Source organism: Ischnura elegans, chromosome 1, assembly GCF_921293095.1.
Source record: "Ischnura elegans chromosome 1, ioIscEleg1.1, whole genome shotgun sequence".
NCBI classification, from domain to species: Eukaryota; Metazoa; Arthropoda; class Insecta; order Odonata; family Coenagrionidae; genus Ischnura; species Ischnura elegans.
In genome coordinates, this window is record NC_060246.1 from 154,783,115 (window position 1) to 154,790,649 (window position 7,535).

At 39.1% G+C, this 7,535-nt stretch overlaps 1 long non-coding RNA gene across 1 annotated transcript; it reads right to left on the reverse strand.

Annotated features, from left to right (window-relative positions):
- Positions 1–3,634: 3,634 nt before the first annotated feature.
- On the reverse strand, positions 3,635–4,799 carry LOC124153762. The gene is made up of 3 exons (XR_006863756.1): positions 4,733–4,799; positions 4,373–4,586; positions 3,635–3,962 (listed from the first exon to the last, which is right to left on the reverse strand). It is a non-coding gene; the product is annotated as an uncharacterized LOC124153762 (long non-coding RNA).
- Between the last annotated feature and the right edge of the window lie 2,736 nt (positions 4,800–7,535).

A 7,535-nucleotide genomic window follows, 5' to 3' on the forward strand; every position in this document is an offset into this window, starting at 1 on the left:
AGTTAAATACCATGTGACAGCAATTAATGAATAACAAAAGAAAATAAACTCTGTTTAACAATTGTTGGCGTAAAATATAGCAAAATGGTTGAGTAACAAACGTTACTTCCAAATGATCACTTTCTGTCCTAATAACTACAATTAACCATTCATACACACGGTGAAAAGGGAGGGCATAAAAAAATATAAAAAAATGCACGGGATTGTATCACAATTCTTCTTATCTTGAATAATGGGGGAAATGGGGCTCTTCTGGTTCTTCTCAATATTTGGTTCTTCTCAATAATATATATATATATTCGTACTTAAAAATTACGTCGACTTCCACGCCTTGCTGCTTCTCTCTCTCTCTCTCGTCCACAGGACTGCCTCCGTAGAGATCCAGAGCCTCCGGCCGCGAAATCAAGCCAAACAGTGTTGGTCGTCGCCTGTACTTCGCTTTTATAGGCCCGTGGGTCACATTCTGGGGAGGGATGGGGTGAGCAGGGGGGAAAAACCCAGAATAGCAGGTTCTCGGCTATTCTTCAGTAGGGGAAGGGGGAGGGTTTCGCCAAAGTATGTGGAGGGCGGGGTTGGCGGGTTACAGCACCTTCAACTTGCCATGTGCAGGTGTTCTTGTTTCACAGTGGGGTGGGGTAAACTTGCTGCGAATCACGGACACATCGGAAATTTCCGTTCTTCCTAGGCGGAAGAATCGTGGGAGGGGGAGGGGATGGAAAAATACAGCATCGGGTCATTCACGCTTCACTTCCCATTCACACGCACAAATTTACAAAAAATTACATAAGCACATACTCGTACAAAATTATGTAAGCCTTCTCTACCTCGTAAATTCCGATTTAAACACCCATGAACCGAGCCAAACGGAAACGGTTACAATATTCAATACTGTTGCCCACAAAACCATCGCAAAACCTTTAAAACTCCAAATAACTTAGCGTTCAAAACCCAATCACCATTTTCACCGCAATGGCTTATAAATATAAACAACTGCAAGCATTGTCGGAAGGAAATAACCGGTCAAGCTAATCGTAAAATGGGTTTTGTCAAAAGAATATTAGGAAAGTGCGACGACAAAGTGAGAGAAATTAGCTACTTTTCCCTCGTTAGACCACATTTGGAATACGCTGCCAGTGTTTGGGACCCTCATGAAAAAGGCTTAATAACAGAGTTAGAACGCGTGCAAAGAAGAGCTGCCAGGTATGTGAAAGGTCGTTACGATAGTCTTGTTAGTGTAACTGACCTCTTAGATAAACTCGGATGGGAATCTCTGTCGGACCGTAGATTGAAAAATAGACTAAACCTTTTAGATAAATTCAAGAGCAGTGTCTTTTCTGACGAAGTTAACCATATCTTGCGGACGCCAACGTACTACGGAAGATCAGATCATATAAATAAAATAAGAGAGATAGATTGCAGAACAGACAGATTCCGAATATCATTTTTTCCACGATCAATAAGAGATTATAACGGCAGCAATAGAACGCGTAAATAGATTGCATGACTTGTAGTGTAGCCTACTAACCTATGTAAAACTTACTGCATGTTTCTGAATTTCTATTCTATATTCTATTTCTAACAGCATATAGTAGTATAGTTTGTTATTATACGGGACGTTTCTCGGACGGTGTGGTGTGCATGTGGGAGTCCAAATGCATGCTGCATGCTGGTGATTGATCACCCCCTGCCAAACACCCTAGAGGTGGCTCGCAGGGTAATTTGTAGATGTAGATGTAGATGTAGATGAAGGAGTGGTTGATAACCTACGGCTCGTGACGTCAGACAATTAGAAGGCACCAGCGGTCAGGCCTTGTCTCTCGGTGGTCGTGCTTTGGGCCCCCGCGCACTGGCAACTTTTTCAAAGCAACTATTTAGTTGCTTTATGGAAGTTCAAATGAAACACACGGCATTGACTGTGGCCCCGCGCACCGGCGACTTTTTAGTTGCCGCAACTAAATAATGGAGAACTTGCACATTTTTTGAAAAAAATAGAGGAGATAGAGGACGTTGAATCTTGCACAACGCAAAAAACCCGAGGGCTAGGTAACGCTTCGTTCCCGAGATAAAAATTCTCAAAGTTGTCGAAAATCCAATGGCGTGAAAAACGGCGTTCGAAAGGGGGCGTGGTTGTTTCCAAGGGTCTGACGTCATATATGCCGTTCCGAGTACTCCGAGTTAGTACTGCAGCGGGGGCCGCCGTTCCGGCCGCTTCCTCCGGGACTCTGGGCGGCACTAACGGGGAAAAGGTGCACGGGCGGGGTTTTGGGGAGGGCAGCGGAGCCTTATATGGTAATGAAATGTAACTTAAATGGCAAATTGTCAGAAAAATTGCGTAAAATTTATGTCAATAAAATAGCTGCAGGATTGATAAATTTAGAAAATAAGATCATTAAGAAGTGTGATTAGTTATTGAAATTTAATGAGTCAGTGAGAGCTTGTCTATTATTATAGCAGTACTTGTAAATAAAAGCATTAAAAACATTCTACAAACCTCTGAAATCAGTATTTTACCATAAGTTTAGAAGCACCTCATATTTTCTCAGGTAACTCATTTTCATATTCACATTAGTTACATTTTGCCATCCAGAATCCAATCATTCCAATTATGGAATGCAGAGATAGGTTGTTAACATAGACAGTTGACTTCTGGTGAAATTTAAATGGATTAAGGTTTTAAAAGAAATTGTAAAGTAAATTCCATTAAAACATTTTATTGAAATCAAAGGGCTTTAATTAACAGTAAGAATATATTTTTTCTCCAGAGTTCTCTGGCCCAGTCAACCACTGTCTTCGCTAAATTTGTATCATAATTGACAATTTCAATTTCAATTTTGGAAATGACTTCGTACTTAGGGTCAGCAACGCACAATATTCCTTTTTCCTTCCCATAAAACAACATTTGGAGTTGCAGTTGTGCATAGCATCTACCGCCCACTTTCCCACATTTGCTAATATAATTCTTGCATGTTTCAGATGTGGGACACTTCACCTTTACCACATATTCAGAACTAATCAAGCGATGCCACAAATTCAGGGAGTTCAGCTTTCAATAAAAGTCCTGTATTTTCAAAACTAACACTCAACTCGTCTCAATGACATCACCTTCTAGGTCTTTCCCCCTCTTCATTGGCCCTGTGATTTTAAAGGGTCGAGCGCCCAACAGCTGCTCTGCCAGGGTACTACCACCATCCATCTTACAGTTAGCCTCTGTATAAATCATTGAGGCACCCAATCGTGCATACCTCAACTTATGCCACAGGTGACATGATGCCTGCCCAACAGTCAATGATGATGCTTGTAAACAAAGGGGCAGGGTCTTTTTTGACTTAGCAAATTGAATGAAGTCCTCATAGAGCTCCTTGTGTAGGCTTTCACGGTGTGGTGAGGATTCAGCAGACAGGTTTTCGGAGTTACTACCGCGTAGATTCATCTCTGCAGACGACTGTTTCGCCGGCATTGCAGCAGGCTTCTTGCACCGGCCTCCGACGGGGTGTGTAAGAGACGGGCGATACCACGGATCTCCACTTAATTGACCTGAAGAAGCCTGCTGTAATGCCGGTGAAACTGTCGTCTGCAGAGATGAATCTACGCGGTAGTAACTCCGAAAACCTGTCAGCTGAACCCTCATAGAGCTTATGGGTCAAATTTTGAGTTTTAAATAAAATGCCCAAATGAAATAAGTCCAACTGCTCAAGGGAGTGAGAGGGAGAGTTGTAAGCCAACAGAACACATTGATCGTTATTTTCCCTGCAGTCCATCTATAACCGGTCCTTGAAATCACCAATTCCAAGAATTGGGTCCACAGGCTTCAAATTTCATAGATCAGTGGCCATAAGGAGTTGGTTTCTCACACCAGACAAAGGTGGTTTGCGCCAATAGCACTAAACTTCAGTTGGGGAAGGCTCTAAGCTCTTGTTGTGGAGCCACACTAGGAAAGCCAAGGAAGGCATGCTTGCACCCCCCTTAAAACATGAAGTGGTAAACATTGCATCATTAGGCCAAAAAATTCTCACTCGGCTAGAAACCCGAGAAATATTTATAAGAAATATTCGCCGAGAAAAAACAAGATCATATATTGCATCATTAGTCATCTTCCAGAAAAATAATTCACATTTTATTTTTTACAAATTATTATTTTACATATTACCATCGATTCTACTTGCATATTTCGTCTATAAAAACGTCGGTAAACGTCTTAACTTTGATGAAATTACAATAAATTTAAGAGTTGCTTGAAACCATTACAAATAAATATCATAACATAAGGGTACTTATAAAGCCATTAACTATGGTCGCAGCTACTAATAAAGATATGCATGAATTAGTTAATAACTAGTACTAATGGATCATTACGCCGAAGCATTATAATTACCCGACGACGCTGTGCAATCGTGACAGGCAATGCTCAAAATCGTCTTCGACGCTTCGTCGAACACCATGGTGGCATAATGTATAATACATAATACAAATATAATTTTTGGCCGTAACTTTACGTTCCAGAAAAACACTTCACCCGGCATAAATTATTAGATCTTTGTAATGGCACACGTCAAGTCGCCCTCTCAATGTATTCTTTTCTCATAGATCTGAAATAGAGATTCATAATGTAAACATTTCGAAAAGGTCACATGTATTATCACAACTTTGCTAATAATGACGACCTACTGCAACATAATTCACATGAAAACAATTTATATATTCATTTATCTTGTAAATAACATAAAATACTTACCGCAAAGCCTTTACATTTCGTATTTCAGCTGATGTTTACTTGTCACAGCTCATTAAGTACTCCATCAGTATGGGAGAATCGACTTCGGGCAGATTTCCGGACTCCGCACGAATATATCCAGCTTCCATGCCGATAATTCTCTTAAGTATAAAATAAAAACAGATAGCGTATTTCTTTAAACTTGTACTACAGCGCAGGAGATGTATATCTCAAGGTAAATCCACTTTCCAGCGTCTCGAACTGATAAACACTTTGTTATGCCTGGTTACCATGCCACGGAACGGCATATATGACGTCACGCGTCATTTATGCCGTAAAACGATTTCATTATTTTCAGGGCGCTATTGTTCAGTTAATATGCTTCACTCAGGTTAAAGAGAAGTATACATATTAAAGATTTTTGATGTTATATACGATGCATGAGTTAAATTGCCTGTACAAAATCCTTGCAAGTTCTCCATTGCGTCCGGACCTATTCTGAGGGTGATTTAATTGTTGCCGGCAGGAATAGATCGCGTGGGTATTTACTCAACCCCACGCACTGTTAACTTTTCAGTTGCTTGACGGCACTTGTTCAGAGCGCATCTTAGGAAGTGTTTTGCAGGACGCGTTTTGCAAAGGTCTCATAGTTTTAAGTTTTGGGATTATTTACGGTAATTTTAATTACTGAACATTCTCTGAATTGTATTTGGAGGCCATATATTTACAACTTCACTTACTTCCATTATGTAAATACACTACAACCTCAGAATAATTTTACTCACATAGTTACACCTTCCCTTCATTTAACACCTTTCATAAAATTTTCTTCATATAGATTTTCCGTATACTCTTGAAATTCTTCGACATTCTTTTCTTCACTTTCCTATTCTTCTCCTTTCTACTTGTCCAACTACTACTGTTTCACAGCACATTATACATGGTGGACCACGGATCTCTATTGTAGAGACTATGTGATGATGGCTTTGGAATTTCTCGCATTTCATCTACGTTTCTGATCTTGATCCATTTATTTTTCTTCGTTCAAGTCGACACATTCAATTATTTCTGTTATTCGAAATAGGATTTCTATTTGAAAACACCCGCATTGGGTAGGTTGATTTGTCCTTCCGCTACGGTATATGCGTTACACCTTCATTCGACGCCACCATTTCTTTAATTTTTTCCTTCCGTTCTTTCTTCCTGTGTCTCAATTTCACTGCATATGTTGCTCCGGCCTCATTACCTTTTGGGATTATTTGCAGTACTTTAATTTATTGAACAAGCCCTGGATTGTATTTGGAAGCCATGAATTCACAACCAACGGTCATACACCCTTATGGAAAGATTCGGCAATCCATGTTAAAAATCGAGTCTTAAATTCGACTGAGGCGGCGCCAATCGTTCCTGCAGCAAATTTGGAGCTAATCTGCACAGATGTGGGTTACTACATAGAACCAATTATTTTTCGTTTAAAATTTAATGCTGAAATAAAATCCTATCGTTCTTCTTTATTTTCTGGTTCAGGCTATTTTCAGGTCCTTATAAATTTCACATTTTTTAAAACTAGTGAGCATTATAAAATGAAAGTTGTTTGAACGAAGCAAATTAAAATTAATATTAGGCGGAAATCATGAAAAATTCATTCAGATTTATCATGGATATAATGGAGGAATCGTACTTACATGTCAAAGAGAAGTAAGTGATTCTGAACAGAGGATTACCAAAAGCAAGAAAACAATATGTATCCCCAAAGATTCCACAGTATTTAAATCGTGATTGATATCCAAAGAATCCTGTACTGCAGCTAGTGACGTAACTAGGAATATGCTTTAGGGGCGGGAGGGATGAGATGACATGGGGTAGGAAAATTTTTGAAAAATGACATGCCTCGATATACATTTCGCATCATTTTGGCGCTAAAAATTTAAATTTAAGCCGATAAAGTTATTATATTGCAATACTAGGTAATTTTTTAAATATCTTTTTTTCTCTCTGATAGTTTGGGGGGGATCTATCCCCTCACCCCCCATATTTACGCTACTGACTGCAGCCCAATCCATCCTAGCTCGCGTCATATTTTATTTTCTTGAGTTTCCTCCTCATGTGTTTCTCGATCCAACATAGTTTCTTTTCAATAGTTTAGTCTCCTTTTCAAGTATAACTAGATGGATGTATCACTTCCCTGATATCTAGTCCCATATTATATGGCCACTCCACCATTTTCACAGCTTTTCTAGCGTCCAATTAGCAATTAAAGCTATTGAAGATCATTCCTGGTACCTATATAAACCAGATTTATTTAATTTGATTAAGACATCTATTATATATAGGTGATTGAATTTGTGATTATTTTTAAGTACCTTGATAATGAATTGGAATTAAAGGCAACAATATTTTAGATTAGACGAAAGTTCTATGAACATCTCCTACCAATTTTACATACAGTATAGTTTATGTAAATTCCTATAAAAAGAGAATAGTCCACAAGGACAAATACTGTACCCAAAACATTTTGTTCCTTTGCCTTTTTTTTCGCTGTCTCAAAATGAGCGCAACAGCACAACTTGCTTTCACGAGATCCATTGTGAACTGAGCTGAGGGGCAATTATTTAATCGCCAGTGCGCGGTAGCAAGAAACTCTTCGGCGATTAAGTTGTCTTTTTAAATAAACATTATGTGCTCTCACAGAAACAGGATGCTGCGGAAACGAAATATTTTAAAAACAATTTTTCTTCGTGCAGATTTAGCTAACCTATAGCGATGCTTGCGCTAAAATTGTGGATCTAAATTCTAATTTACGTACTCCGGCTTATTCCAAGGG